Raw genomic sequence first — 24,218 nt, 5'->3', positions numbered from 1 at the left:
ACACCTATTGCTACATCTGAGGGGCGTGTCATAATAATCACCTACATCCAAATGTTAATGAGCCATAAAGCAGTTAGTAAGATCTACAAGCATTGCGTTTAACAAGTGGTTCCATATACTGTAAGTGGCCACTAGAAACCTTATATGAAAATGCATGTAGCCATAAGGATCAGGCTGGGTATGGATTGCCGGTGGTCGGGATGCCGCTGGTCAGAATACCAACTGCGGCATCCCGACACCCATAAGAAAACAAGGTAAGTCTAACCCCTACCCTAACCCTCCCCGGTGCCTAAACCTAACACTCCCTCCCTAGTGCCTAAACCTAACCTCCCCCCTAGTGCCTAAACCTAGCCTCCCCTCCCCGCACCCTAAATCTAACCCTCCCTCCCCGGTCCCTAACCCTGCACCCTAACCCTCCCCTAAATGGCGATACTTATCTTCGGGATGCTGGCGGGCAAGATACTGGTACTGGGATCCCGACTCTGTTGGGATTTTGGCACCGGTATTTATACGGTTGGCATCCCACATGTCGGGAAGCTGACTACATCCTATAGGGATCATTGTGCCTTATAACCAAATGCAGGGAAATGGCACTGATAATCCCATTTGAATGTATATATCTCTTGATTATTTTTTTTCCCAAGTATATATATATATAACAGCTACATAATGGGGTAAGGTGCAATCAGGGAGTTTGCTAGACTCTTCAGAGAGTCAAAGAGTATTACTACTGTTTCAGGGAGTCTCCCTGACAATGAGGAAGAGTTATCAAGTATGGGTGTAATGTGATGAAGGGGCACTACTGTGTGGCATCATTTGAATTGGAGGTACTATTGTGTGATCACGCCCCTCTCCAAATCAGATTTTTCTGCCGCGCGCCTGCAGCATCCACTCTCCCTTCGCCGCTGTCTCTCCCTACTTCAATTGTGGATGGGTACACCAATGTTCTTTATGTACACAAAGCACCAGAATGTGGAGTTTCAGCTCTGCTTTGGTGTGCACAGATGTGTCCTCCTCTGTGTTCATCATTCCAGTTTATTTTCTAAACAATTCCTACAGTGATCACCATCTAATCCACTACAACATTCTAAACTAGGGCTTGGTCAATTGGGAAAATGCCTTCCCTTTTCTTTGTGTGTGACTTACACCAGTGGTTCTCAAACTCTATCCTCAGAACCCAACATGGGGGAGTTCAGTTAGAGGCGAAATCGGCCGATTTCGCCAACGATGGCAAAAAAACGTCCGTTTTCCGCCTAAAAACTGGAGAAAACTTTTCTCCAGTCTATGGCAGGCAAAAAAAATTTGCAAAATACCTATTTTTGGGTAAAAATGTGGGAATTTCTTACAGAACCATTTAGACAGCCCTCCTAATGGTACTTTATAAAAAAAAAAATTGTAAGTTGCGTAGTTTGGCAAAAATATTTTTTTTTTGTGAAAAATGCGTTTAACGTATTGGGTCTGGTATTTCAGAGGGCCATAAGGATGCGCCAAGTGTTTAAACATCACAATTGGGTGGCACAGGCATTTTTTTCAAAACGCTAAATACACGCCTGTGCCAGCCACGTACGATGTTTAAAACACTTGGCGCATCTTTATGGCCCTCTGAAATACACAGACCCAATGCGTTAAAAAAATTTAAAAAACCAAACATTTTCAGCCGTCATTTTTCGCCAAAGTACGCAACTTACGAAAACATTTTTCGCTAGAGTGTCAGGGGGACTGTCCAAAGGGTTCTGTAAGAAATCCTCACATTTTTACCCCGAAATAGAGATTTTGCTAATATTTCCTCATTTCTCAAAATGAAGAAAAGTTTTCTCTATTTTTATATGAAAACATGAGATAATATCAGCAGTAATTGAATCCGGCCCATAGTTGATGTTTTCCAGGTCACCCAGCAGGTTCACAGGTGTGACTTACATCAATGAAGTGCCAGCAGGGGCGTTTTTTGTAATGGGTGCAAGGTGTGCAGGGCACACGGGCCCCTGGGTCCAGGGGGGGCCCGCACACCCTGCACCCATACAGTTACTTACCTCTCCGGAGTCCCACATCGGCGCGGGGGTCCAGCACTGAAAAAACGACTGGAAAATGGCCGCAGTGGCCATTTTCCTGACGTTTGCGCATGCGCAGTACAGGGAAAATGGCCGTCGTGGCCATTTTCCAGGTGCCCTGCGCATAGTCTGTAGACTCTGGGCGCACTCTAGTGCATAGAATCTATAACTCCGGTGCTGGCCGGGCACAGCTCAGTGCGCTCCCGGCTGTCGGGCAGAGAGGAGGTGGCCCGTGTCGGAGACTGCACACGGGCCCCCTCCTCTCTAGAAACATTCCTGAGTGCCAGCTTTAACTAACAGAACCAACCAAGGGTGGCATGTAATAGGAACCAACCAAGGGCGGTATGCTGGAGGTGTGGTATGTCGGCTGATCTCGATCGTTTTTTTAAAGTTGCAATCATTTACTAGGCAAACCTGAACTAGTTTTGCCTTGTAAATGATTGCAACTTTAAAAAAACTATTGAGATCACCCGGCATCCCGCACCTCTCGCAAACTCTATCTCTATTACATGCTGCCCCAAGTTTATGACTATGGTACATGTTTGAAACCCCTGTAGGGTGAGCTCTCAGCTCTGTATGTGTATTTTAATACAGAGATTGATGTACACTTGCATGTTCTAATATTAATTATATTTGTAATGGCATAAGCTTAGTGGGAGGAGTCAGGAATAGTAAGGGGAGGAGTCTGTGTCAGGAGCAGATGCTGACACGATGTGGGCCTGTGTGCTTTAAATGCCAGGGCCTATTTTTAGTCCCAGTCCGGCCCTGGTCAATACATATGCAGGCGCTCTGGATCCAAATTTCCGGTATCAAAGGTGAAGCCTCCGTCAGAAGAAAGAACAAGCAGACTAACTACTGGAAATAGAGCGTCCGTATATGTACCCTTACGGAGATCGGCAATACAATAGAACAAGTTGGCATAATCCCATTGGTTCTTCTTCCTGGTTCTTCTGTTACAATACAGTTCATAGGTCAGTTTGTATGATCACAGTCCAGCCTTCAACAGCTCTTTGTGTCCATTTTCCAGCTGAAGAACAAGTCTAAACTGGCTGCATTACAGAGAATATTTTAATGCCTAACTGTCTATGATCCATAATTTGCAGACGCATGTTGCGATTTCCTCACCGATGGAACCGGAAGTCTGCAAATAAACAGTGGTTTAGAATAGCACCAAACACGGTCTGTTTATCATGTACTAAACCTGAGATCTTAATTACAGTCCCTTTATTACATACTTAATATTGAATAAAACCTTGAATATTAACCTTAATGCCAGGGAACCTTTTTATATAAGTGTGCAGTGTGTAAGTGTAAGGATATTAAGAAAAGCCGCTAGTTAGCGTTGTGCGACTACGTGTTTGTGAAGTACACTGTCGTACGTGTTTTGCAGGGTTGGTCATATTATATGTTTTAGTAAATGTATGTATTTATATAATGAGGACTTTTAACATTGTTCCATTGCGTGGGAATCGCACAACGCTAAATAATAGCATCGCTGTATGTACTTATAATATGTGAGATTCGCTAAGATGACGCTGAGCGGCCATTCGCAATGGCGTCTTGTTGCCATTCACAAAATGGCGTTGTGCAGATTTTAATTGTAATAGATTCTGTCTCAGCCAATTATCCAGTTTCGACAGTTTCCAATTATAAATTGCAACGGAATATGCTGGTGCTAGATAAGTAACCATTTAAATTAATAAGTATTGAGCAGGGACGGAGTGGAAAGGATGCAGGATAGAGTGGGGGCAGAATGGTGTGGAGAGAGAGTTGGACCGAGGTAACCCTGCCCATGCCGGTTCCCTATACTATTATGATATATATGGATGGCTGAATCAGCATGTACCAGAAAGGGAATAATTCAGAAGCTGGTGTGCTTTGTATTGCTGACCCAAGAAGCAAATGGCGCTGCTTCATACTGTTCACATACCCACCTACAGTACTGTCCCAATCTTTATTGAACATTAGTGTTATTCTGCAGTGTACCGCAGTGGGGCAGAGCTTATCAATTCATGGCCGTGGCATAGGTTAATATGGACATATATTGATTTTGACTTGGGCTAATTATGGGTGTTGAAAATATTTCATGGCTTTTGTGCCTGGAATATTGGGAGATGTATATTCATACAGATAAAAATAGTTTATTGCAAAATCAAGGAAACATTTAAACAAGTACCTTCATCGGGGCGTTTTAAAAGCTAAAATGATCATTATGCCTATTGGGCCAACCCAGAGGCTTTGACCATAGTGTAAGCAGCAAACAGTTTATTTAGCTGGAACCTTGACAGTTATTATTGATAAAAGTTAAACCAGACTGACATGTAAGGTGAATTAATAAACACAGTAACCATAAGTTCACATGCTAATGGCGCAACAACAGAGAGTAATGTGTTATCAATAAGATCACCATCACAGAGATATCAAGTTACAAACACTGTAAAAACCATGATAACTAGAGATGATTGGGTGGGATTCCGATCCCAGTCTGTATCCGACCCGCACTGTATGCGACCCACACTGTGTCCAACCCACACTGTATGCGACCCACACTGTACCCAACCCACACTGTATCCCGCATTGTATGCGACCAGGACGGTATGCGCCCCACACTATATGTGACCCACACTGTGTCCAACCTACACTGTATCCCGCACTGTATGCGACCCACACTGTATCCAACCCACACTGTATCCTGCATTGTATGCGACCAGGACGGTATGCGCCCCGCACTATATGCGACCCACACTGTGTCCAACCCACACTGTATCCCACACTGTATACAACCAGGACTGTATGTGACCCTCTCTGTATCCAGCCCGCACTGTATGCGACCCACACTGTATCTAACCCACACTGTATCCCGCATTGTATGTGACCCTCACTGTATCCAGCCCGCACTGTATGCGACCCACACTGTATCCAACCCACACTGTATCCCGCATTGTATGTGATCCTCACTGTATCCAGCCCGCACTGTATGTGACCCACACTGTATCCAACCCACACTGTATCCCGCATTGTATGGGACCAGGACGGTATGCGCCCCACACTGTATGCGAACCCACGCTGTATCCGACCCTCACTGTATCCAGCCCGCACTGTGTGCGACCCACACTGTATCCCGCACTGTATGTGACCCACACTGTATCCAACCCACACTGTATCCCGCATTGTATGCGCCCGCACTGTATGCGAACCCACGCTGTATCCGACCCTCACTGTATCCAGCCCGCACTGTGTGCGACCCACACTGTATGCGACCCACACTGTATCCAACCCACACTGTATCCCGCATTGTATGCGACCAGGACGGTATGCGCCCCACACTGTATCTAACCCACACTGTATCCCGCACTGTATGCGACCAGGACAGTATGTGCCTCGCACTGTATGCGACCCTCACTGTATCCAGGCCGCACTGTATGCGACCCACACTGTATCCCGCATTGTATGCGACCAGGACAGTATGCGCCTCGCACTGTATGCGACCCACACTGTATCCCGCATTGTATGCGACCAGGATGGTATGCGCCCCGCACTGTATGCGAACCCATGCTGTATCCGACCCACACTGTATCCGCCCCACATTGTATCCTGTGCTGTATGCAACCAGGACTGTATGCGACACTCACTGTATCTGACTTTAACCATATGTATAATATTTTAATTTCTACATGTTTTAAGCACAATTCAAGCAGCAAATGTACCATGCATGTTTATTTTTAGAGGATGACCTGTTAGGGGACACGCAGGACATTAAGGGACCTACAGTAGATACAGTAGTGAGCTCATTTGTAACAGTCATTAACAAAAATACCTTATATGGTGTAAAGCGGACCACATGCAAAGAGAGTACTCAGCAAGAATAAACATCCCACTGGGAACATTGACCCGCACTGTAGCCAACCCACACTGTATCCAGCACTGCATCCGACCTGCACTGTATCCAGGGGCGGGCTGGGCCAGGGGGCAGGGTGCCACCTGCCCCCCGGGCCGGTACAATTTTAGCATTCCAGGGCCGCCAGGCTGCGGCAGGCAGAGGATGCTCCTGCTCCTGCCCCAGCTAAAGAGAGATCCTTCATCCGAGTAGCAGGGGCTAAAAGAAAATGGCTGCCCCCATATCAGGCTACAAAAAGATGTCCGCTGTCAGCCAATGGGGAGCCAGGGTTCCCTACCCAGAAGCCCAAGAGGCTGAAGAATGAGAAAAGGGGGCGTGGCTTATCGGGGAGAGTGTGTAGAGGAGCTGAAAAAATTAAGTTTATGGCACCGCACCTATGGAGGACTCAGAGAGGGCAGAGATGAGGAGTGCCTCAGAAAGGAGGAGATCCTGCTTCCTGTCTTCTCCAGCCATACCAGGTAACAAAAATTGGGTGGTGCAGGGTCCAGTTAATCAATATTGTAGAATCCTTTCCAAAAGCTCCATCAGGGGCCCTGGTGCAGACAAGACCAGCACTCTCGTATGTTAGAATCAGAAAATTTCTTTATCTCCAGTGTATTTTCTTCCACATAATGGAACAAAATGTAGCATCCAGCAGCATACAAATAATCTTCAGCATATCATACATTACATGAGTAACCTGAGTGATTCTCCCTGGGGTTTCACCATCTTACCCAGTTACTGATCCCAACAGCTGTTTCCGTTGTTAAACAGTCTTCGGGGAATATCAACCATAGAATGCTAGTATAGTCTATATATGCCATCCTAATTGTCCCAACAACACTTACCTGTCTGGTCATCAGGGGACCGATCGCGCCCACCGGAACAAGCCGACACTTGCAGCTGAACCCAGGCACTCGGCAGCACACTGAAGTCATCCGCCGGAAGTGACGCCAGCGGTACAGCAGCAGTGTCTGCGTTGCCCGGCAACCAGAACACGCGGCACCGCTGGAGACATCCGCCGAATGTAACCCCGGCGGCCCATCAACAGCGTCCACGTTACCCTGGCAACTGCATAAGCATACCACAAGCCCGAAGGTAACGCGATATATCACCCTGGCAGGATTTCTAGAGGGGGGTTTCCAAATGCTTGATTTTAGCGTGAGTGTGGCCAGTCCATGAAGAGGGCAGAATTGCTACTTATCCAGCTTTAATATGCATCATACAATGGTGTCTATTTACTAAGCAGTGTTAGGAGACAGACTGAAAAGTGATAAGATGCCAGCCAATCAGCTCCCAACTGTCATTTTTCAAACACAGCCTGTGAGATGACAGTTGGGAGCTTATTGGCCGGCAGCTTATCACTTTTCACTCTGTCTCCTAACACTGCTTAGTAAATAGACCCTAATGTGTATTGTGTGTAATAATTCCAGCATATACAGGATCACAGTAAACCATTAGATGTGGCAGTAAGCCATCCTGCCTGAGCTGAATGTTTTTATTTTAGATGTGAGCACCATTCCAGGGGATGGGAGCAAGTCCGGGAACCTGGAGGAGCAGCAGAAGAACCTAGCGCTACCCTGGACATATATGTACATATTGGGCTCTATAGCAGTGCATCCCTAACATTGCATGTTTTCCAGATCTCCTAGTTGGTGCACAGGTTATTTATTACTGGCTGATACATGTTAAAAGATGCTAATTATTTAATTTGTGATACTGAGAAGAACATGTAGCACTAGTAAAATTATATTATATTACTATTTGTACTGTGTCATGGTATGTGCTGGGGAGGGGGGTTTCCAGGCAGACGGAAACCCCCCCTGCGTTTGCCTATGCACTGTATACCGCACTGTATGCGACCCGAATTGTATCCAACCTTCACTGTATCCAGCACTGCATCCAACCTGCACTGTATCCAACCCGCACTGTATACAACCCACGCTGTATACCGCACTGTATGCGACCCGAATTGTATCCAACCTGCACTGTATCCAGCACTGCATCCAACCTGCACTGTATCCAACCCGCACTGTATACAACCCACGCTGTATACCGCACTGTATGCGACCTGAATTGTATCCAACCTGCAGGAATTGGTATGAAATACCATCGGCCGCATGGCCGGCGGTTCGATTCCCGTCAGCGGCAGCCCAACAGAAGCAGAGTGCGACGCAGCGGAAGTCCGACAGCGCTGGAAATCCCGATCGTGGATAGGTAAGTATCCACTAACCTAACCTAACCCCCCTAACCCTAACCGTCCTTAGGGGTGCCTAACCCTAACCTCCCCCCCAAGTGCCTAACCCTAACCACCCCCTTCCCCGCTGCCTAAACCCAGGGGGGTGCCTAACCCTAAGTTTCCCCCGGGGGTGCCTAACCCTAACCCTCCCTCCCCCTAGCCTAACCCTCCCGGGGGGGTGCCTAACCCTAAGTCCCCCCCGGGAGCCCTAAACTTAACCCTCCCCCCCCCCGTGGCTGTCCGCTCGCGGCGCCCGGCATCACTACAATCGTGATGCCGGGCACCGGTCTCCCAGCGTCGGGGAAATGCGGGCATCTACATCTAGACACCCGGCATTTCACCCTTGCCGGGACAAGACAGTCGGGAAGCAGGCTGCCGGTATTTAGGCAGTCGGCTTCCCGATTGCCTCCCAACCTGCACTGTATCCAACCCGCAGGTATGGAAACCTGTTTTTATGGTTGGGGAGATTTTGGTGAACTGCTCAACAAAAAGGCTGATTGATCACATTACTAATTTGCAAAACAGTTTTAAACAGATATAACTGCCATGTATTTGTGCCGCTGCTCTGTTTCTTAGTTTAGCCAGCCAGCCTTTGGCTTAAATTGGTGAACAATGTTGTGAGCTGTGAGATGGTCAAAATTGAGTGGAAATTACTGGAAATTAATGTTATTGAGGTTTATAATACTCTAGGAACAAAAAAAGGCCCAAATTATATGATTTTAGCTTTTTTTGTAAATTTTTGGATAAAATCCAAAACCAGTCACGGCATTTTGGTAAAACCAAAAACAAAAATCGGACAACGAATTAGAACCAAAACCAGCAAGAATGGCCTGGCGCACACATCTCTATTGGAAACTAAGGGGCATATTCAATTAGCTGCGAAAAGTCGGCTAAGATTCGCCTCCCGGACTTTCAGCCTACATTGCGTGTTTTTGGAGAAAAGTATTTTCAAGCGTGCGACCGCTTTTCGCCCAATTCAATTCCAAAGGACGCGAAAACGGGACCCGGCGAAACTCAAACAGGCGAAAAGTGCTGTCAGTTTTGTGGAAATCAGCCTGACACCCCCAAAAGATGCACTGACATTGGGGAACACTATAGATACCCCCAAATAGCCCTGCTGAAGGTATTTGGGGTACTTAAATTATCTCAATAGCTGCTAATTAGCATCTTTGCATAAGTGGTGAAGAATAGCATTTTACATAATTTTTTGGTGAAAATAAGTAGTCCCAGCAAAATTGGGGTGCATGAAAATGGGTGCTAGCATATTTTAAATTTGTTAAAGTGAAGTTTTAGAAAACGTTAAAAATCCACCTACCGCAAGGACCTGCAATCAAAAAATCACCTGGGGCATACATGGGGACCCCCCTAGAGTCTATTTTGCTAGTTTTTAACTTTATCCCCCAACTTTGTTTTTTTTCGCCCCCAAAACAAAAGTACTTTTTTGGAGTGTTCTAAAGTATTTTTTTTTAAATTTTGATGCAGTTTACCTTTGGGGGACTGGGGGGATTTCAGAAGTGTGCACCCCAAAACCGCAATTCTGCACTTTTTTTCGACCCCTATTCATATCACCGGGTTCATACCAATGACTTTCCGCGTAGGCAAAAAGTCTTTGGAATTGAATACGGGGATAAGTTTTCGCCTGGCAAAATGACGTCACCGGCGAGAACTTTTTGCTGAAAACGGCTTATGGCAGCTAAGTCGCTTAATTTTAAGCTTTTTGCAGGATTGTTTTATCTACGTAAGCATATATGCATGACATAATTGCTAGTATTTTCATGAGTATTTTGTATTAGCAGCAAAATGGTTGGTAAATAGCACAGTTATGTGGAACCCTGCACAAATACAGTACAAAGATATAATGCAGTTGTATTTCTCTGATCCACCATGAACATGCCTGTCTGGAATGTAAGTTAGGTACATGGCTTCAAAGACTTTCTTATGACCCCCAGGCTATGGTGATTCTAGAAAACAAAAGATAGTCGTAACAAATATAATAAGCTGCCATTTGTTTGTGGCATTGTTTTTTGACACTTTCTCCACACGGTAGATATAATCCTAAATATTGTCTCCCCTGCTTAAATTATCTATAACAGGGTTTCATTCTACGTGAGTAAGTAAAAGGATCAGAGAAGACAGTATTCCTAATAGAAGCATTCATGGAGTTAAATACGTTGAAAATTATGTTTTATTGGTATATATACTGAAGTGCCAAAAGTCATGGGATAGCAGTATGTATTGGTAATGGTAGGTGGCGTCACCGTACTTTGACATATTGGAAATGCACAGACCTGCATCAGTTGTAATCTGACATCTCGCGAGTCAGTTTGAACACCGGTTAGGCTGCTCATGGCAAGGTGATGCGAATTATTGAAGTTCGAATGGGGTATGATAGTGGGTGCCCACATTCCATTTCCAAAGTTGTGCAGACATTCAACATTCCTCGTTCTATGGTGTCATGTGTGCACAAGGAATACCTCATGGAAGGCATTACTTACGACACATTGTAGACAGCGCAGTGGCCGACCACAGGTGCTTAATGATCATGACCAGCGGCGTCTGGCCAGAATTCTCCGAGGTAACAGACAAGCGACACTGGCTCAATAATATCCAAATTCAATGCAGGAAGTAACAGACGCATACCCAGCAGGACAGTGCAGAGTTGTTTTGCTTCCATGGGATATGGGAGCAGAAGACCCACCAGAGTGCCACTGTTAACACTGCAACACCGGACACAGCGTTTCCCCAGGGCTCATGACATCGCTAATTGGACTCTTGATTACTCGCAACATGTAGCGTGGTCCGATGAGTCATGGTTCCAGTGTGGTGCAGACCCCATGAGTTCATGGACCTCAGTTGTCAACAAGACATTGTGCAGTCTAGTGGTGGTTCCATAATGGTGTGAGGTGTGTTCACGTTGCATTGGTCAGTCCGTTTATCCACCTGAACAAGTCATCGACTGGTAAACCGTTATGAAGCACAAGAAGAATCTCTTCAGAAGGAGGCAATAGTTCTGAGGATTATATTGCGATGGGATCAACCGAAGGACAGTGCAGTTGTAACTCAAGGCTGGAGATGCTAGACAAAGATGGAGATCTAGTGATCACATAGCAGCCCTGAGGGCTGGAGATGCTAGACAAAGGTGGCGACATAATGGTCACGGAGCAGCCTTGAGAACTGGGGATACTTGGCAAGGTGGTGACCTGATGGTCACGGAGCAGCCTTGAGGGCTGGAGATACTTGGCAAGGTGGTGACCTGATGGTCACAGAGAAGCCTTGATGGCTGGAGATACTTGGCAAGGTGCAGAGCAGCGGAGATAACTTTGATGGACAATAAAGTCCACTCAGATGCTGCACTGATGGTGCGGCAATTTGTGATGACTGAAGACGCAGAGCAGCGGAGATTGCTGTGATGTTTAGGCTTAGTACAATCAGATGCTGCACTGCGATTATTGCCGCCGGGAAGTGATGCGGCAACTGGGAGATGATGAGTACACACACTGCGGAGGTAGTTGCGGTGGAGACCCTCGGACGCAGCAGTATGCACTGTGCCGCCGGAATATGACATGGCACTTGGGAAACTGGGAGCACTCTGCAGCGGAGATAGCTGTGATGTTAAGCTGGAACCTCAGATGCTGCAGTGCAGTTTATGCAGCCGGGAATGAATGTGACAAATGGGAGACGATGTGTACACACATTGCGGAGGTAGTTGCGGTGTAAGGCAGGAGACCCTCGGACACAGTAGTGCGCACTGTGCCGCCGGACTAAACATGGCACTTGAAAGACTGGAGGCACTCAGCAGCGGAGATAGCCGCAATGTTATACTGGAACCTCAGACGCTGCAGTGTGGTTAAAGTCGTTTGGATGTAATGCAACAGGAGACATGACAGACTCAGGACTGGAGATGCTGACAATTACAATGAGAGATACCAACTCTATGGAACCAGAAACACGTGTAAGACGATATCACCGGCACCCAAGCAACGCACCAGCAGGACAGAAAAGGATTAAGAACCAATCCAGTCCCGGCAAGGATGACGTACAGCCGGTTCACAGCGTGGCGTCTCCGTCTCCTGGCAACAGGCCTAAGAGAATCGCCAAGAGCACCGTTTTCCAACAAGATGAGGCGTTGGCTTGTGACATAAACACTATGTTGCATTGCTTAATGACCATTTGCAGCCCTTCATAGACTTCATGTACCCCCACAACGATGGAATATTCCAGCAGGATAATGCATCATGTCATTGGTCCCAAGTTGTCCAGAATTGGACATTAACACTTCAGGTCCTGCACTTACAAATATTAGGGAGCTGTGAGAAGCTATCCAGATGGCATGGGTCAACATCTCTCCAGAGGTCTTCCGTCCACTTGTAGAATCAATGCCACACTGAGGTTCTTCATTTTGTTGTGCTAGAGGGGGTCCTACACGATACTAGGCATGTATCCCATGACTTTTGGCACAGGAGGTAAGAAGCATGGAAGTAATCTTTCCAATCCTTCCATGTGTAAGTATGAGATGAATGCTAAATATGCTATTATTATTATTATTATCAGGGGCTTTTCTAGAGAGGAGGGGGCCCATGTGCAGTCTCCGAAATGGGCCCCCTCCTCTCTATCCGGCGGGCGGCAGCGCATTGAGCTGTGCGCGGCCAGCGCCGGAGTTATAGACTCTGGGCACTAGAGTGCGCCCAGAGTCTATAAAGTATGCGCAGGTCACCAGGAAAATGGCTGCGGCGGCTATGTTCCCTGTACTGCGCATGCGCAAACAATGGGAAAATGGCCGTGGCGGCCATTTTCCAATCGTTTTTACGGCACCAGATCCTGGGCCGATGTGGGACTCTGGAGAGGTAAGTAAAACTATGGGTGCAGGGTGTGCGGTGCGGTGCGGGCCCCCTCTGGACCCAGGGGCCCGTGTGCCCCACACACCCTGCACCCATTATAGATAAGCCCCATATCATTATTATGTTTTAATTTTAAAGTGCTGGCATATTAGGTACCAATTTTAATTTGTGGTGGTTCAATGAGAACATATTTGACTGTCTAGATAAAGCCCTTACACTAACAATCTCCAAATTCTCAGCCAGAGGAAGTACAGTACATACATATACATATTTATAAAGGGTACAGTGTGTGCGGGCCCCCCAGCTGCACACCCTGCACCCATAGTATACTCGCCATGTTCCAGCAAGCGGATCCTTCCTCCTTTGGGGTGCCCTCTTCCCAGTGACATCTTCTGGAAAATGGCGCTGCACAGTGAAAGCAAAGACTCTGGCACTGTGCCACAGCCTTTGCTCTCTTGTGCTCATGCACCAGCTTCTTGAAGAAGTCACTGGGAAGATGGCGCCACAGAGTAGGCGCCAAAGAGGAGAAGTATCAAGAGTCTTTGCTAGCTTTTGTGCAGCACCATCTTTTTGAATACATCACTAGAAATATTGTGCCGCAGACATGCATAGGGAGCCAGCACATCAGGCGGGCAGGCACATTGGTTGGACCTTTGTGCAGGGTGTCCGGCCAAAATGGACACCGCACCCATGATAGATACACCTGTACTTCTACGTATGTATGCTAGGCCCGATGTAAAGCAATTTTGGAAATATAATAATTTAAGCTTACTGTAGGTGATACTGTTGAATTTAATATTATTTTAAAAGTGTTTTATACTGTGATAATTTCTGACTGGCATTGTTTCACCCCTCTGTTCGTCTCCATTAATCTGAACCTCTATTATGAGTATGTCTTCTTTATGAGTACTACAAGGGAATTATACCTCAATGACATCTGACTGACACAGTCATCTGAACTTTTAGTACTGGATTTGTGGTTTCCTCAGGAACCATTTCCTCTCAAAGTGTGTGGTGGAAAAATGATTCTGGGTCTTGTTTCTGACACAGAAGTAGCTTTCCCTGTGGCCTTGGACATCACAATGACGTATATCATAATGGGAAACGGTAGATTCAGCTTTTTCTGGGTATGGGGAGGGGAGAGGTTAGCCATCACTTAATTCCTCAATATAAATGAATTTTTCCTGCAGTTTAATTTCCTGCATGTTCCCTTAGCATATTACTATATAAGTGTCAGGTATGGCCCTGAACATCAGAGATGAAAGCATGGCTTATATAACAAGGTTATGAAGGGATGCTGAGGAAACTATATCAACAAAATATTAGTTAACAAGATATATTAACAAACTCTAAATTGTGAAGTTTTGTTGTCTACTTTAGTGTTTGTTTTACAAATATGAGCAAATATACAAGGCATTTTAAATACACATTTCTGAAAAATGCATAATAGCAAAAAATGAAAAAATAAAATCACAGGTAGCATGGCATTCGCTATGAAATAACGGCTGCCGCATGGCCGGCAGTTCGATTCCCGGCAGCAGCAGCCCGACAAAAGAGCAGAGCCCGGCAGCGGAAGCCCGACAGCGCTGGAAATCCAGATCGTCCCTAAGGTAAGTACTTACTAACCTAACCAACCCCCCTAACCCTAACCCTTCTTAGGGGTGCCTAACCCTAACCCCCCCAAGTGCCTAACCCTAACCTCCCCCCTCTAAGTGCCTAACCCCCACTTCCCTGCTGCCTAAACCTATCTCCCCCGGGGGTGCCTAACCCTCCCTCCCCCTAGCCTATCCCTAAGTCCCCCACGGGGGGTGCCTAATCCTAAGTCCCCCCCGGGTGCCCTAAACCTAACCCTCGCCCCCGCGGCTGTCCACTTGCGGCGCCCGGCATCCGCTCGATCGGTATGGCAGGCGCCTGTCTCCTGGCGTCGGGAAAATGACAGGCGTCTAGATTTTAGACGCCTGTCATTTAACCCTAGCCGGGATTGAGGATTCGGGAAGCCGGCGGTCGGTATTGCGGCCGTTGGCTTCCTAAACGTATCCCGTAGCATGGTTTGAATTACCTCTGGTTTATGCAGTTAGAATGTGAGCATCTTACAAAGCATTAAATGTGCCAATCTTTAAGATCAGGACTATTTTTCAATGGTTGGTGGGTTATGTAATGTTGGCAATCCCAAATACGTTTACAACCAAGAACATTTTATTTGAAAGATATCACCAAATGATTCCGCAGGGCGATCTAATGGAAAACTTCTCTCCCAAATATCTCACTCTGGTTTTTTTCCTTTCAATAACACTCAAAAAAAAGAGAGAAATATTCCATAGTGTGATACAGTAAACATAAAATAACACAGTCTTATGTGCGTAGAGATGGATCCCCTACCAAATACGGTGGTCTACAAACAAGGTAGACAGACAGTCATGAATCAGGGTAATCTTTTCTGTATAGATGTGATCCCCTCGTAACACTCTTCCTTTCAATGTATTCGTTCCATATGCAATCAATAAAATTTAAAGAGAAAAATCTCCATAGTGTAACACTGTTTTTAATAACAATATAAAACATAAATCACAAATTACATAAAAAATAGAGAAAAGGTGGCCTCTCACCAAATTTCCATGTTTACCAATGTTGTAACAGTAGACAAAAAAGGCAAGTATAAGAAAGTCCACCGGGCGTCCCAGGTGTGCTCTCAAATCCTGGTGCAGGTGCCACAGTCCTCTCAAGATAGGTCTCTCTCAGCCAACGCGTTTCGATACTTGAAATATGTATCTTTTTCAAGGCATACTGAGAGACTGTGCTGGAAGGGTTTAAATACCCCTCCCAAAAACATGCATGCAAAACCTAATACCAGACATGGATCTACTAACTTCTAAATCCTAACTTTAACCCCTGATTTCCTCCAGTCCATTTAGGGTCAGAACACCGTTTCCGCTCACTCCAATTTCCCGCTACCCGGATAATAATTGTGTCGACGAACACGTACTTCCGGTGGGACCGGATGTATGTCACGCGGCGCTTAGGGATGACTACTTCCTCCTGAATGTTTAACACATGGCTCCGCTTACCATTTTTAGATAAAACACAGACCATTCCGTCAGATGGTTTAACATCCAGCTCTGCTGTATTTGCGGCGGCCATTTTATTGTAGATTCAACTCGGTTTTTACTTGCGGTGGCCATCTTAATCTAGCACTTTGACGACCATTTTATTGTGAGCTCCCACGGAAACTGTACTTGCAGTAGCCATTTTGTTGACGATATTCCTGATATTCCATATATACATATGTGCAAAAAATAAAAGTGTTTGAGAAACACAGTGAATTTTATACTGATTCCATCAATAAAACCATCACATCAGTAAAACCATAACATTATAAAACATTATAAAAACCATTTTACTTCAAAGTCTTTGTTAAGACCCATAGGGATAAGTGTTTTAAAATCATAAATAAAATGCATCTCTTCCTGTGCCAATTTACATGAAGTATCTTTAATTCTAGACCCCGGCATAATCTTTTTCAAACCATAAAAATTCTTTATGTTTCTGACATTACATTGATGTACATCTTTGAAGTGGGCTGAAAGTGCATGTGCGTCTAAACCTTTTTTGATGTTTCGCAAATGTTCGCTTATTCTTACTTTTAAAGGTCTACTTGTTCTACCGATATAGAATTTCTTACATGTACATTCAGTCCCATAAATTACATCATGGGAATGACGTGATAAAATCCCTAATACGATGAACCTTGTTATTAATTTCCACGTTTACTTTTTTATTCCCAAAATTATTTGGTATATTTTTACATCCTATGCATGTTCCACATCTAAAGAAGCCTTCCGAAACCACAATATTCTTTTTGGGTGAGGGTGGACAGAGGCTTCTAACTAACTTGGATTTCAGGTTAGGTGCTTTTCTAAAGATGCATACTGGATTATTAGGTATCTCATCTCCTATTATCGGATCTTTTTTCAAGAGATGCCAATGACGTTTTAGTATTTTCTTAACTTGTTGATGTTGAGCGGTGTAATCCATGACAAAAGCCCACTTCATGATATCAGAATCTTTTCTATTTTTATCGCCAAGAGCACCGTTTTCCAACAAGATGAGGCGTTGGCTTGTGACATAAACACTATGTTGCATTGCTTAATGACCATTTGCAGCCCTTCATAGACTTCATGTACCCCCACAACGATGGAATATTCCAGCAGGATAATGCATCATGTCATTGGTCCCAAGTTGTCCAGAATTGGACATTAACACTTCAGGTCCTGCACTTACAAATATTAGGGAGCTGTGAGAAGCTATCCAGATGGCATGGGTCAACATCTCTCCAGAGGTCTTCCGTCCACTTGTAGAATCAATGCCACACTGAGGTTCTTCATTTTGTTGTGCTAGAGGGGGTCCTACACGATACTAGGCATGTATCCCATGACTTTTGGCACAGGAGGTAAGAAGCATGGAAGTAATCTTTCCAATCCTTCCATGTGTAAGTATGAGATGAATGCTAAATATGCTATTATTATTATTATTATCAGGGGCTTTTCTAGAGAGGAGGGGGCCCATGTGCAGTCTCCGAAATGGGCCCCCTCCTCTCTATCCGGCGGGCGGCAGCGCATTGAGCTGTGCGCGGCCAGCGCCGGAGTTATAGACTCTGGGCACTAGAGTGCGCCCAGAGTCTATAAAGTATGCGCAGGTCACCAGGAAAATGGCTGCGGCGGCTATGTTCCCTGTACTGCGCATGCGCAAACAATGGGAAAATGGCCGTGGCGGCCATTTTCCAATCGTTTTTACGGCACCAGATCCTGGGCCGATGTGGGACTCTGGAGAGGTAAGTAAAACTATGGGTGCAGGGTGTGCGGTGCGGTGCGGGCCCCCTCTGGACCCAGGGGCCCGTGTGCCCCACACACCCTGCACCCATTATAGATAAGCCCCATATCATTATTATGTTTTAATTTTAAAGTGCTGGCATATTAGGTACCAATTTTAATTTGTGGTGGTTCAATGAGAACATATTTGACTGTCTAGATAAAGCCCTTACACTAACAATCTCCAAATTCACAGCCAGAGGAAGTACAGTACATACATATACATATTTATAAAGGGTACAGTGTGTGCGGGCCCCCCAGCTGCACACCCTGCACCCATAGTATACTCGCCATGTTCCAGCAAGCGGATCCTTCCTCCTTTGGGGTGCCCTCTTCCCAGTGACATCTTCTGGAAAATGGCGCTGCACAGTGAAAGCAAAGACTCTGGCACTGTGCCACAGCCTTTGCTCTCTTGTGCTCATGCACCAGCTTCTTGAAGAAGTCACTGGGAAGATGGCGCCACAGAGTAGGCGCCAAAGAGGAGAAGTATCAAGAGTCTTTGCTAGCTTTTGTGCAGCACCATCTTTTTGAATACATCACTAGAAATATTGTGCCGCAGACATGCATAGGGAGCCAGCACATCAGGCGGGCAGGCACATTGGTTGGACCTTTGTGCAGGGTGTCCGGCCAAAATGGACACCGCACCCATGATAGATACACCTGTACTTCTACGTATGTATGCTAGGCCCGATGTAAAGCAATTTTGGAAATATAATAATTTAAGCTTACTGTAGGTGATACTGTTGAATTTAATATTATTTTAAAAGTGTTTTATACTGTGATAATTTCTGACTGGCATTGTTTCACCCCTCTGTTCGTCTCCATTAATCTGAACCTCTATTATGAGTATGTCTTCTTTATGAGTACTACAAGGGAATTATACCTCAATGACATCTGACTGACACAGTCATCTGAACTTTTAGTACTGGATTTGTGGTTTCCTCAGGAACCATTTCCTCTCAAAGTGTGTGGTGGAAAAATGATTCTGGGTCTTGTTTCTGACACAGAAGTAGCTTTCCCTGTGGCCTTGGACATCACAATGACGTATATCATAATGGGAAACGGTAGATTCAGCTTTTTCTGGGTATGGGGAGGGGAGAGGTTAGCCATCACTTAATTCCTCAATATAAATGAATTTTTCCTGCAGTTTAATTCCCTGCATGTTCCCTTAGCATATTACTATATAAGTGTCAGGTATGGCCCTGAACATCAGAGATGAAAGCATGGCTTATATAACAAGGTTATGAAGGGATGCTGAGGAAACTATATCAACAAAATATTAGTTAACAAGATATATTAACAAACTCTAAATTGTGAAGTTTTGTTGTCTACTTTAGTGTTTGTTTTACAAATATGAGCAAATATACAAGGCATTTTAAATACACATTTCTGAAAAATGCATAATAGCAAAAAATGAAAAAATAAAATCACAGGTAGCATGGCATTCGCTATGAAATAACGGCTGCCGCATGGCCGGCAGTTCGATTCCCGGCAGCGGCAGCCCGACAAAAGAGCAGAGCCCGGCAGCGGAAGCCCGACAGCGCTGGAAATCCAGATCGTCCCTAAGGTAAGTACTTACTAACCTAACCAACCCCCCTAACCCTAACCCTTCTTAGGGGTGCCTAACCCTAACCCCCCCAAGTGCCTAACCCTAACCTCCCCCCTCTAAGTGCCTAACCCCCACTTCCCTGCTGCCTAAACCTATCTCCCCCGGGGGTGCCTAACCCTCCCTCCCCCTAGCCTATCCCTAAGTCCCCCACGGGGGGTGCCTAACCCTAAGTCCCCCCCGGGTGCCCTAAACCTAACCCTCGCCCCCGCGGCTGTCCACTTGCGGCGCCCGGCATCCGCTCGATCGGTATGGCAGGCGCCTGTCTCCTGGCGTCGGGAAAATGACAGGCGTCTAGATTTTAGACGCCTGTCATTTAACCCTAGCCGGGATTGAGGATTCGGGAAGCCGGCGGTCGGTATTGCGGCCGTCGGCTTCCTAAACGTATCCCGTAGCATGGTTTGAATTACCTCTGGTTTATGCAGTTAGAATGTGAGCATCTTACAAAGCATTAAATGTGCCAATCTTTAAGATCAGGACTATTTTTCAATGGTTGGTGGGTTATGTAATGTTGGCAATCCCAAATACGTTTACAACCAAGAACATTTTATTTGAAAGATATCACCAAATGATTCCGCAGGGCGATCTAATGGAAAACTTCTCTCCCAAATATCTCACTCTGGTTTTTTTCCTTTCAATAACACTCAAAAAAAAGAGAGAAATATTCCATAGTGTGATACAGTAAACATAAAATAACACAGTCTTATGTGCGTAGAGATGGATCCCCTACCAAATACGGTGGTCTACAAACAAGGTAGACAGACAGTCATGAATCAGGGTAATCTTTTCTGTATAGATGTGATCCCCTCGTAACACTCTTCCTTTCAATGTATTCGTTCCATATGCAATCAATAAAATTTAAAGAGAAAAATCTCCATAGTGTAACACTGTTTTTAATAACAATATAAAACATAAATCACAAATTACATAAAAAATAGAGAAAAGGTGGCCTCTCACCAAATTTCCATGTTTACCAATGTTGTAACAGTAGACAAAAAAGGCAAGTATAAGAAAGTCCACCGGGCGTCCCAGGTGTGCTCTCAAATCCTGGTGCAGGTGCCACAGTCCTCTCAAGATAGGTCTCTCTCAGCCAACGCGTTTCGATACTTGAAATATGTATCTTTTTCAAGGCATACTGAGAGACTGTGCTGGAAGGGTTTAAATACCCCTCCCAAAAACATGCATGCAAAACCTAATACCAGACATGGATCTACTAACTTCTAAATCCTAACTTTAACCCCTGATTTCCTCCAGTCCATTTAGGGTCAGAACACCGTTTCCGCTCACTCCAATTTCCCGCTACCCGGATAATAATTGCGGGACTTCATATCCATCTGTTGCCGTCTGTCGACGAACACGTACTTCCGGTGGGACCGGATGTATGTCACGCGGCGCTTAGGGATGACTACTTCCTCCTGAATGTTTAACACATGGCTCCGCTTACCATTTTTAGATAAAACACAGACCATTCCGTCAGATGGTTTAACATCCAGCTCTGCTGTATTTGCGGCGGCCATTTTATTGTAGATTCAACTCGGTTTTTACTTGCGGTGGCCATCTTAATCTAGCACTTTGACGACCATTTTATTGTGAGCTCCCACGGAAACTGTACTTGCAGTAGCCATTTTGTTGACGATATTCCTGATATTCCATATATACATATGTGCAAAAAATAAAAGTGTTTGAGAAACACAGTGAATTTTATACTGATTCCATCAATAAAACCATCACATCAGTAAAACCATAACATTATAAAACATTATAAAAACCATTTTACTTCAAAGTCTTTGTTAAGACCCATAGGGATAAGTGTTTTAAAATCATAAATAAAATGCATCTCTTCCTGTGCCAATTTACATGAAGTATCTTTAATTCTAGACCCCGGCATAATCTTTTTCAAACCATAAAAATTCTTTATGTTTCTGACATTACATTGATGTACATCTTTGAAGTGGGCTGAAAGTGCATGTGCGTCTAAACCTTTTTTGATGTTTCGCAAATGTTCGCTTATTCTTACTTTTAAAGGTCTACTTGTTCTACCGATATAGAATTTCTTACATGTACATTCAGTCCCATAAATTACATCATGGGAATGACGTGATAAAATCCCTAATACGATGAACCTTGTTATTAATTTCCACGTTTACTTTTTTATTCCCAAAATTATTTGGTATATTTTTACATCCTATGCATGTTCCACATCTAAAGAAGCCTTCCGAAACCACAATATTCTTTTTGGGTGAGGGTGGACAGAGGCTTCTAACTAACTTGGATTTCAGGTTAGGTGCTTTTCTAAAGATGCATACTGGATTATTAGGTATCTCATCTCCTATTATCGGATCTTTTTTCAAGAGATGCCAATGACGTTTTAGTATTTTCTTAACTTGTTGATGTTGAGCGGTGTAATCCATGACAAAAGCCCACTTCATGATATCAGAATCTTTTCTATTTTTAATGGAGTCTTGAACTTTATCTGTCAAACTTCCTCTATCCATAAGTGTAACTTGATCTAATGACAAAGTAACTTTATCTTTGTCATATCCACACTCAACGAATCTCTCACTCATATCTGTCGCTTGTGAAACAAAACTCTCTGGTCGGAACAATTCCTCTTAAGACGTTTAAATTGTCCCATAGGGATGGTATTCAACCAATTAATATGATGACAACTTTTAAAATCAATATAAGCTTGTGAGTCTGTAGATTTAATATAATTTTTAGTCTTTATTTGATTATTTTCAATATAAATATTGAGATCCAGAAAATTTACACTTTCATTACTGATATTGAAAGTTAAACTAATATTTCTATCATTCTCATTGAGAAAGATGCAAAATTGATTTAAAAGCTCCTGATCTCCCTTCCAGATAAATAAAATATCGTCTATGTATCTATGCCAGGACACTAGGTTCGCCCCATATGGGTTATTATTCCAAATAAATTATTTTTCCCACTGACCCATAAAAATATTAGCGTAACTAGGGGCAAACCTAGTGCCCATGGCAGTTCCTCGTCTCTGGATAAAAAATTCATCTTTAAATATAAAATAATTGTTAAAAAGAATAAAACCTATCCCTTCCAATAAAAACTCCTGCAGATCTTGTTGTAGAGGAGATTCTATTAAAACTTTTTCAATTGAATCAATACCCTGTTTATGATCAATAATGGTATATAACGCAGTAACATCTGCTGTTACTAAGAATTGATCCTCATTCCACATTATAGTGTCTAAAATTTTAAGGGCATCTCTAGTGTCTTTTAGATGTGAACGATTATTCAAAACCAGTGGTTGGAGATATGAATCTATCATCTGCGAGTTTTTGTTTCACAAGCGACAGATATGAGTGAGAGATTCGTTGAGTGTGGATATGACAAAGATAAAGTTGCTTTGTCATTAGATCAAGTTACACTTATGGATAGAGGAAGTTTGATAGATAAAGTTCAAGACTCCATTAAAAATAGAAAAGATTCTGATATCATGAAGTGGGCTTTTGTCACGGATTACACCGCTCAACATCAACAAGTTAAGAAAATACTAAAACGTCATTGGCATCTCTTGAAAAAAGATCCGATAATATAGGAGATGAGATACCTAATAATCCAGTATGCATCTTTAGAAAAGCACCTAACCTGAAATCCAAGTTAGTTAGAAGCCTCTGTCCACCCTCACCCAAAAAGAATATTGTGGTTTCGGAAGGCTTCTTTAGATGTGGAACATGCATAGGGTGTAAAAATATACCAAATAATTTTGGGAATAAAAAAGTAAACGTGGAAATTAATAACAAGGTTCATCGTATTAGGGATTTTATCACATGTCATTCCCATGATGTAATTTATGGGATTGAATGTACATGTAAGAAATTCTATATCGGTAGAACAAGTAGACCTTTAAAAGTAAGAATAAGCGAACATTTGTGAAACATCAAAAAAGGTTTAGACACACATGCACTTTCAGCCCACTTCAAAGATGTACATCAATGTAATGTTAGAAACATAAAGAATTTTTATGGTTTGATAAAGATTATGCCAGGGTCTAGAATTAAAGATACTTCATGTAAATTGGCACAGGAAGAGATGCATTTTATTTATGATTTTAAAACACTTATCCCTATGGGTCTTAACAAAGACTTTGAAGTAAAATGGTTTTTATAATGTTTTATAATGTTATGGTTTTACTGATGTGATGGTTTTATTGATGGAATCAGTATAAAATTCACTGTGTTTCTCAAACACTTTGATTTTTTGCACATATGTATATATGGAATATCAGGAATATCGTCAACAAAATGGCTACTGCAAGTACAGTTTCCGTGGGAGCTCACAATAAAATGGTCGTCAAAGTGCTAGATTAAGATGGCCACCGCAAGTAAAAACCGAGTTGAATCTACAATAAAATGGCCACCGCAAATACAGCAGAGCTGGATGTTAAACCATCTGACAGAACGGTCTGTGTTTTATCCGGAAATGGTAAGCGGAGCCATGTGTTAAACACTCAGGAGGAAGTAGTCATCCCTAAGCGCCGCGTGACATACATCCGGTCCCGCCGGAAGTACGTGTTCGTGACAGATGGCAACAGATGGCTATGAAGTCCCGCAATTATTATCCAGGTAGCGGGAAATTGGAGTGAGCGGAAATGGTGTTCTGACCCTAAATGGACTGGAGGACATCAGGGGTTAAAGTTAGGATTTAGAAGTTAGTAGATCCATGTCTGGTATTAGGTTTTGCATGCATGTTTTTGGGAGGGG

Source organism: Taudactylus pleione, unplaced genomic scaffold (genome assembly GCF_031769625.1).
Source record: "Taudactylus pleione unplaced genomic scaffold, aTauple2 ptg000366l, whole genome shotgun sequence".
Classification (NCBI taxonomy): domain Eukaryota; kingdom Metazoa; phylum Chordata; class Amphibia; order Anura; family Myobatrachidae; genus Taudactylus; species Taudactylus pleione.
Note: the sequence above shows the minus strand (reverse complement) of the source record.